Source organism: Ostrea edulis, chromosome 5, assembly GCF_947568905.1.
Source record: "Ostrea edulis chromosome 5, xbOstEdul1.1, whole genome shotgun sequence".
NCBI classification, from domain to species: domain Eukaryota; kingdom Metazoa; phylum Mollusca; class Bivalvia; order Ostreida; family Ostreidae; genus Ostrea; species Ostrea edulis.
Window position 1 is genome coordinate 23,230,462 of NC_079168.1, and position 8,271 is coordinate 23,238,732.

The window sequence follows — 8,271 nt, forward strand, 5'->3', positions numbered from 1 at the left end:
AACAGTTTTATGAAATAGTTTTCCTTGGCTTTGCGTAATTGTTCATTTTCCTCTTTTACTTTGTAAAATGGGAAAATATAAAATCTGCCTTCCCCGCACGAATCAAAATGTCCGCTACACGGTGTGTTTCTTATTGTAGGATCTCTGATCTGTTGTTTATGTACACGAACACGGTCAGCCAATCTGGTTCCTGTTTGTCCTATATAGTTTTCTCCACATGTAGGGCACGTCATACAATAAAGTAGATTTTTAGATTTACACGTCATAGTTGAATTTCCTTTGAAATTCAGTCCGTTTTTGAAAGTTATGGAGTGGTCGGTTTTTATAAATTGGCAAGTGCCGCATCGTGGATCCTCGCATTTGAAGACTGCTGGTTTTTCGGGGTTTGATGTAAATTTGACTTTAGTGAGCATGTTTTTCAAATTTGGTGGTTGACGTCTGCTGTGGAGTATATCCGTGGGCTGAATGAGGTCATTTAATGTTTCTGATTGTTGAAGAATAGGGAATAACTGCTTGGCAACATGTTATCAATGTACTGCAACAAAGATACAAAATGAAAGTTTAGCACAAGTCACGATGGCCTATCGAGCTTCCATTCACTCCAGTACAGATATTTCACCAAACACGATGATGCTGGGTCGAAACCTTACAATGCCAAATGAAGCCATTATCCATATGCCAAAGCAATCCAATGAGAATGATATATCGGATCAAGATGAATGTGTCCTAAAGGGGGGGGGGGGTAGTTGACGAGGGTACACAAAATATCAACAACAAAAAACATCTAAAGCAAAATGCAGATTATCAAAGAAGTACTATGACACGAAAGCTCGAGCACGAAACTTTGAAGAAGGACGGGCATTTCGGCTCTTTGATGCATCTAAGAAAAATGGTCTGTGTAGTTAACTTAACTGCAAGTGGAAGGATCTTACGTAATAACGAAGAAAAAATATGATGCAACAGTTTTAGTCAATCGATCTGAAAAACAAAGAAGAAAAGTCTAACATATTAACAGATTACTTCCATACAAGGGCAGAAATCCACCAAAATGGTTCAGCAAATCACACATACATAAAATCTACATCACGTAACCAAGGAAAGGTGCATGATGCAGATAGTAGTTTTATTATCTTTCCCTTGAAGCTGATGATGGGAGGTGACCGGTGTGTACAGTATATGGACCTTTCCCTTGGGTATAAGGAGGTGACGAAGTGCGCAATCTAGGACTCTTGCCCAAGTGGCATATGGAGGGATGGACGAGTACAACCTATGGTCATTTTGGGTTGACACGGAGATGCAAGTGGCCACTACATTTCAAGGATGCAACCATCGTTGTGTTGCTGAGTCTGTGGAAGGGTCTACCAGTTGTGGTAGTGGTAACTACTTGATAGGTGAAATGATGTCACCTGGAACGCAGCCCTGGGAAGGTTGTTGATGAAATGTCGGTTTTTGTGTGTGTATCTGAATCAGCCCTGATCCTATAGAGTGTTTTTCTATTATTTTTTTTAGATCAAATGTTGTCAATAAATAATCCTTGAAAATATTGATGTTGTTGTTTGTATATAGGCCTTTCCGAAAACATGAGTTATCTCTCTTTGTATTCTTACATTTAGTGTGAATATGACAACTTCCGGGTAGTAACACAGTCAGACTGCGCATATATTATATATATAGTTATATTAGTATGGGCGCTGTTCAAAATCGAGAACAGATGCAATCATTTGTACGAGAGAGTAAGAAAATGTTAATGGAAAAAAAAAAGAATTTCTTGATCGAGTCGGGAGTGATTTTCGGGGGGAGGGGGGATTTTAAAAATTAAATTGGAAATCACCCAGACATTCATTTGTTTACATATGTCTCCAATAACGACTGACATAATTATTTTGTAGGCAATTTTTTTTATTACAGATATTTAAAACGTCGAGTGTCTGTGGTGAGAAGATCTTGCATACATGTAAAATGCCCCCCCCCCCCTCTTTTCAAAATAAAAAAATCAATTAAATTAGGAAATCAACGCTTTCATTGTTTTATCAGGGCTAAATTTATTCCACCACCACCAATCGACTCTTTCAAAAATAAACCAGATTGCAATCATAGGGTAACTTTCTCCAAAGTACCTGGACGTGCAAATCATTTTGTACACTGCAGCATGAAGCTAGGATTGTTAATATCAACTGATATGTTTAAAATGCAGTAAAATAGGTAACTAAATAATATTTTTTATTAATTTTGTTGAATATTCCTAGACTGATATAAATTATTTTTCATAGACCTGTGTGATCCCGGGGGGAGGGGTTATTCTCAAATGTACTCTCTGGGGGATAGGTAAGTTTACCCCCCCCCCCCTAATACAATGCTTTTGACATCTCTGTATCTTCCCTCTTTTATTCGTTTTAGCCCCCTTGAAATCTACTTGATTATGTATAGGCACGTATCGTGTCATAAAAGAAATTGCAATGACAGATTTAGATACCCCCTTTAGCCACAAATTTACAAAATAATTTGAGTAAAACTCCAAATATTTTACTCAAAATGGCTCTATTTACAGGTACATACTCTTGTCGACTATAAATTCAGGGTGTTCAATTATACGTTATTTTATTTTCAAAGCATTACATGTCTAAATGTCAGTTTAAAGATGATTTGTGACGACGAATTTCTTTATGGTTATACTTGTATTTGAAACTGTATAAAATTTGTGGGCAGACAGCTGGAAATCTGTCAGTGGCCGGCCTCTGTTTCATTTACAAGTAGGCCTACAGGCTGGGTTAAATTTTACTCACCAATCGAAGGAGATGAACATTTTCAGAATCCAGATGTGTCAGTCCGACATACCTAGACGTACATCGTGACAGAACTTTCATCACTGAATGTACATGTACTACATTGATATTGAACAAGTAGCTTCTGATATTTTATTATAAATCTGACTGTGTTAAAACACGGGCTAAAGATCCTGAGGAAATGTATGCAATATATGATATATACTAATTTCAGTTAAAAAACACGTGAAATCCTGGAGGGGAAGGGGGTTAGTTAGAATAATCTTACTGCGTCTCGAGACAGGCCCGTCGTAGGAAATTACATCAGTTTAACGATAGAACATCCTATCGGAGAGGGGGGTGTCCTCCTCTACTTACAACATTAATTTTCTATTATTTTTACAGGCAAAGTTGGTTATTTTCACGTGTATGAAGTAAACCTATGCATTGAGATCTTTTATTAATGTTAACATATTTGTTGGCGTGATTACTGTAAAATTATACAGCAATATATATGCGGCCTTCTGCACTGTTGATAATGACGCTTCTCGAATTATACTACCCGGAAGTCTTAACCTACTGTTACGCAAGCGTACAACGTTCCGGATCAAGGAAAGATAACTCATGTTTTTGGATTGGCCTATACCATGAGCACTTTTGTTTGTTGCCTTAATATGCATCCCAGTAGTATTTTAGTTCAATTCCGGGGGGAAACCATCCCTCATAACTTATAAGTACTTACCTGCCATGATACGTCAAACACACAAGATTGTCTCTGCCAAATCCTTATTACATGTATCACATTTTAGGATGTCCTTCATCTGCCATCTCCAAGTGGATGGGAAGCCATGCAATTTGAAGTTTGAAAGTAAGTCGAAATTAAAGAATTTTTCCCAATCAATAGCATTAAAACCTATGACTTTTCAACACTATACACGACCATTCCTCACGATAAATTAAAGACTAGACGTTTTGACATCATAGACAGTTGCTTCTTCAACAAAAACGGAAAACGGAAATATTCATATCTAGTGATCAGTCATTCAAAAACTTACTTTGTTAAACACCACTCTGATTCCACGCACAAGTACTCTGAAGTTGAAATAAAAAGTATGCTAGAGTTCCTCATTGACAATATCTTCGTGGTCTTTGGTGATCAGGTCTTCCAACAGTCTGTTGGAATTCCCATGGGCACGAATTGTGTTCCTTTGTTAGCAGACCTGTTTTTATATTCATATGAAGCAGAATTTATTCAAAAACTTCTACGTGAGAAGAAAAAATCTCTCGCTGTGACCTTCAATTCGACATTTAGATATATCGATGACGTTTTGTCTATTAACAATGATAGCTTTCATTCATTGTCGATTTGATATATCCGTGTGAGCTCGAAATAAAGGACACCACAAAGTCGTCCACTTCTGCTTCATACTTAGATATTTTATTGAAAGTAGACATTAACGGCAAACTGACAACTCAACTGTATGACAAACGGGATGATTTCAGCTTCTCCATCGTCAACTTCCCACATTTATGTAGCTATATTCCATTATCACCTGCATATGGTGTTTATATATCTCAACTGATTCGATATGCAAGAGCTTGTTCTGGGTATAGTCAATTTTTAAATCGAGGTAAACTACTGACAAACAAGTTGATGGTTAGGGGATTTCAACAGTCTCGATTGAAGTCAGCATTTCGCAAATTCTATGGTCGTTATAACGATCTAGTTCGTCAATACAACCTCGCATTGGGTCAAATGCTGTCTGACGTGTTTCATACCGATTGTTAAGCCGTTCTTGGCACACTGATTTTGACTGCGGATAACTCTGTTTACCTGATCAGGATATGGGGCTCAGGGCGGTTGTGACCGGTCAACAGAGGATGCTTACTCCTCCTAGGCACCTGATCCCACCTCTGGTGTGTCCAAGGGTCCGTGTTTGCCCAACTATCTATTTTGTATTGCTTGTAGGAGTTATGAGATTGATCACTGTTCGTTATCTTCACCTTGCATCTAACACCAGCCCCCACAGAGTCCTGTAAGTGGTGTGCCCTTTGACAAGAAGGAGATAAATTTCAATCGTGCAGCAGATCTAAAGAACCATGTTCTGAAGAAACATGAGGATGCCACCTTCGTTGTTATCATACCACAGGATGAACTACTGTCCGGGAACAACTGCTTCTGGATTTCATACCACCCTGCGCACCACAAGGCTCTCATGGACCCGGCAGACAAGGCCTCCAGAGCATCCAATCAGATACGAGCTCTTTTTGACTGGACGAGGAAGATTTCCTTTATACCCAGAAAGACGAGCCAAATGTGGCTGGAGGGATGGGAGCTTCCTCCGACAGGTTTTTAACAAAATGAGGAATATAACCCTTCTTCACCAGGCCTGCTTAAGTTGACTACATTTCCCTGGTCCCTTCTGCAATCACCGCTTCTTTTTTGTTTTTTTAGCAACGACACTACCTTCTTCCGGGTCGAGCTAGAAGACTGCGTACTCTTTGACTCAAGGAGCATATCTAGTTTGTTTGTCCAGGACGATGGCTGTCCAAAAGCCAGTGGTGACCCAACCTGATGTCGCCTACAAAACACAAGACTTGTTAAACATATGACCCACCTTGCCTCATCCCTTGGGATAGCTCCACAACTCATTAAGAAGGTTTCTCCCGCTCTGCAGCCTACTCCCAGAACTTCCATGGAACCGGAAATAGAACTCTTTGCCGAATCAGATCTTGAATCTCCTGTACTTACTGGCCGACATAACGTGGAGAAGATGCGATCTCCGGAATTCAGGGAACCAGTCAAGAAAAAGTCTTGTCTTCTTGATATGGATGAGCTCTTTTCGTATCAGCCTTCTCCCATCAAGCCCTTCTCAAATCCAAACAAAAAACTGATATCTGTTGCTGTGACTGTAAATCCCAGTCGTGTTGCTCCGATCTCTAAGTCTGTTCCTGTTACAGATACATCGCTTCTCTCTCCACTATGGATTCGACCCAAGTAGCTGCTTTTCCAACTCCTGTAGCTTCCTTGGTCGCCACACCAGAGTATCACCCTGCAACGTTACCCACACCTACCTCCACCCAGTGCCAGATCTCTACATTGGGTCCACTTGCACTTCGGGCAAGGAACCTCCTGGCTAAAGGATGTATGCCCCTTCTGCCCCTGCCAGAAGACAATAGCAGGTGACATTCAGGAGTGGAGATATCACCATAGTGTTGCCACCTAAAGAATTATACAGTACGACCATGGAGCAAAAGCTACCGGAGTTGGAATTTACAGCAATGACTTTGAGAAGTACACCTGGTGGAGAAGGAAGCGTGAACCGTGCCAGTCTTTTAGACGAATTCAACTTCTGGCAATTCCCGGTACATCTGTTCTTTCGCCGCGGAAGGTGAGCAGTCCTGGCCTGATTGATTTTGTCTTGTTTAACGTCCCTCTCGAGAATTTTTCACTCATATGGAGTCGTCACCAAGACCGGTGAAGGGCTTCAAATTTAGGCCTATGATCAGCGCTTACGGCCATTGAGTAGTGAGGGTTCTTTAGCGTGCCACACCTACTGTGATACGCGACATCCGTTTCCAAGGTCATCTCCGAGGACCCGTGACAGACACACCTGATGTCGAGCGTTTGGCGATGAGACTGTCACTACCTGTTTTAACGACTTAAGTCTGTCGCGGCCAGGATTTGAACCACGACCTTCCGCATGATGGGCGAACGATCTACCTCTAGACCACCACGGCGGTGAAAGTGCGTGTGTACTTGTACCAGACCATTAGGTACATTGCTGTTGGAAGATCTACCGACGCACAAGATGAGGATACCATAATTTTTTCGAATATGGGAGCTGTAAGAGGAACATACGGCGGGGTGTTATTATTGCAGCTATTGATGCAGCTGAGGTACCCCTGCATCTTTCGGAGTACATCCCATAATTAGCTACTATAATCAGGATTCTCTTTTAATCAATTCAGGTGAATTAAGATGCTTGGGTGGAGAAAATGTAAGAGCTGCTAGCGCAAGCTTTCTTTTAGATTTGGGGTGGATTTTACTACCATATGGCTGGTTAAAATGCTGTTTACTTGTATGAGGAAATGCAATGGGGTAATAATTTGTGATGGGTTGTGGGTGGATTTCATTCAATTGTTTTGATGATTAATTTCATGCACGAGTGTATATGTAAACGGTGCATGAATTGTTCCATGTGTGAACTGATAGTCACGTGTTTTTTATGCTCGACACATACCTTCTCAATTCATGAAGTTTACTTGCATCTGTACAGCCTTGCTTTACACATACCGTTGCTTTTATTAGTTGTAAAAGCACAGATTCACTTGGGTCACTGGAACTTGTTTATATCCCGCGGCCATTCTTTTGCCAAGTAGATGTAATTTGACAGTTTTGTATTTTTGCTATAGTATAATTTAGTTGATGAATAGTTACAGCCTCATTCGTGATGCAAAAGTTGTTATTGATGCTGTTTTATCATTAGTTACAAAAATTTGCCAGGAACTAGTTTTGTCACACTTGCCAAATTTCACGTGCCAGACATCGTCCGCTGTATGTTACATTGTTTACGCACGAGAAATACATGTTTTGATACTTTACAGCGAGCTCAAATGTCCATTGTAATCCTGAGTGAATAATCCTTTGTGTATTTGTTGAATCACATATTTATCGTATACTGTACGTCGTACAAAAGTGTACGATAGTTTTGTTTGACATTACGGCAGAACTGTTGTGCTGTACATGCATGTACGACGCCGTACTTTGTGGTAATTGGTTGAACGTCACCGTACAGCTATTCTATTGGTTATCCCTTGTCATGTGACACTTACGGAAAAGCTATTTAAACGCGAGAGCTAGCTAATAGCGGCAGATAATTTGTTACTTGCACAGCGCCAAAATTTGAAATCAATATTTACTGAGCTACTTTTGCCAAACATAATAGGTGAGAAAATGTAAAAACAATTATCTCCCAACTCACGGGACACCTGCTATCATTGTATCAAACATTTTACCTATTCTATAGCCTATATAATGATATCCATATCCCCAGCATTACTGTCCGGTAGACATCACCAACTCGATATTGTGTTAAATGCATATGAAATATTACTGATGATGTGCCATGCAATGAATTACTCTTATGATAAGGAAGATTTCTCTTTTCCTTACACCACCCGTATCACAGAGCCTCAATATATCAGGAATTGATTTGCAACTACATGTGCAACGATTTTACTAAATATTTTGAGCTCCCCATGTATGAAACGGCCATCGATATCTGTGGGGAGCTTACAATATTTCTCAACCTTCCTGTACTAACCATGAACATACCAGAGCATCCACAGCAAAGCATCAATGGTACATGCGTATTAATAATTAATTTTTTCCAACCTACCGAGGTTAATGAATCTATAATGGCGTTGTATAATAACTTATGTATCGAGAAAGGAATAAGTCAATAAGTTCATTCCTCACTATATGGCTCGGCGAGTTTTGACAGAG